A 2,024-nucleotide genomic window follows, 5' to 3' on the forward strand; every position below is an offset into this window, starting at 1 on the left:
GTCTTGCTCCTAATGAACGTGTCTATATCTCTCGTCATGTGAAGTTTGATGAAATATTCTTTTCTTTTGAAATTTCATCCTCACAGTCCTCATGTTCTACATCTAGTCAGAAGTCCCCTGCGTTAGATGTGGTCATGCATCCATAAAGGTTACGTGTTCCTATAGCTTCCTCACGTGTGTATGCTTTTCCTGTGTTCTCACCTGTTAATACTAGTCCTTCTATTGTTCATGTTGTTCCTTCTGATTCAGTTTTACCATCTGGTGAGGACACATTTGTTGTTCTTTCTCAGGCATATGTACATATATGTATTGTTTATGCATCTGGTATGGGGTCTTGCGATGAGTCTCAAGTGCTTGAACAGTAGATTGTTGCTCCTCCCTCCACTTCACAGTCATATGCAATGGTAAATATTCATCCTATGTGCACTCGCAGTAGGGATGGCATTTTCAAGCATAAAGTATTTCTTAGTAGTATGGATGAGTTGGTACCTGATACTGTTTATGAGGCTTTTTGGTCTGATAAATGGACAGTAGTTGTTCATGATAAGCTTGCTGCTCTCCAGAAGAATGGCACCTGGACTTTGGTTAAACTTCCAGAAGGGAGGACTGTTGTAGGGTTTTAGTGGCTTTTCAGGCTTAAGAAGGATGAAGATGACACTGTGCAAAGGTATAAAGCTCGCCTGGTTGCTAAGGGCTATTCTCATGTACCCGGTCAAGATTTCCAAGAAACTTATAGTCTTGTGGTTCGGTTTTCCACAATCAATGTTGTGTTATCCTTGGCTGTCTCTAAAAAGTGGGCACTTTGCCAAGTCGATGTGAATAACGTTTTTCTCAATGGCAGGTTGTGTGAAGATGTTTTTATGTAGCAGCCACCCAGGTTTGAAGTATCTGCACTTGATGGTACTCCACTAGTTTGTAAGCTTTAGAAAGCTCTTTATGGCTTGAGACAAGCGCCACACAATTGGCATACTAGGTTTCGTGATAGTCTACTTGGTATTAGGGTTTCGAGAATCCAAAGCAGATTGCTCTCTTTTTGTTGCTACTCATGATGAAGTTCGCACATTTATTCTTCTATAAGTTGATGATATCATCTTGACATGAGAGTATTTGAGTCATATTGAGGTCACACCAACTACTTCTCCTATGGTTGTATCTATTAAGCTAACTAAGGATACATATAATCCTTTAATTGATGCATATGAGTTTCGTAACATTGTCGGCTCACTGTTGTATGTGTGTCATACTTGACCTGATATAGCTCTCAGTGTGAGCAAGGTTACTCAATACATGCAAACCTCTCGTGAGTATCATCTTCTAGCAATTAAGAGAATTCTTCGATACTTGGCAGACACGTTGAATTATGGCTTGGCCTTCACTTCTGCTAGTTCTAACCTTCAAGTCGTTGTATTTGTTGATGTAGACTGGGGTGGTGATATGGATGATAGACGATCGATGTCTGGTCATTGTGTTTTTATTGGAAATTGTTTAGTGTCATGGTCATCCAAGAAACAGAATATTGTTTCACGCTCAACCATGGAAAATGAGTATAAAAGTCTTGCCGATATTGATGCAGAAGTAATGTGGATCAGTGCTTTGCTTACAAATCTGGGTGAAGTTCATTTCACACCTCCTACCATATGGTGTGACAATTCTGGTGCTATTTCTATGAGCGCCAATCCAATCTATCATGCTCAGTCCAAGCATGTTAATATAAATGTGCATTGCGCTCGCGAGAAAGTTGTTGCTAAACAATTGCAGGTACGATATGTGCCAGCATTTCATCAAATTGCAGATGGTTTTACCAAACCCTTGGCCCGAGATACTTTTGAGATTTTTCGCGAATGAGTGAATGTTCAACAAAAAGCAGAGGGAATGTTGAATATAACAACATTGAGTGACAGTTATACTTGATCACATGTCAAAAGTTGATTGCTCTAGGTGGTTAGGCTGGTGTAAAGTCGTTATGATTGTTAGACAGTTAAGTAGCTGCTTGAGCTACATGGTCTTTACAGTGCTATATATAG

Source organism: Hibiscus syriacus, unplaced genomic scaffold (genome assembly GCF_006381635.1).
Source record: "Hibiscus syriacus cultivar Baekdansim isolate YM2019G1 unplaced genomic scaffold, ASM638163v2 tig00008146_pilon, whole genome shotgun sequence".
Lineage (NCBI taxonomy): Eukaryota > Viridiplantae > Streptophyta > Magnoliopsida > Malvales > Malvaceae > Hibiscus > Hibiscus syriacus.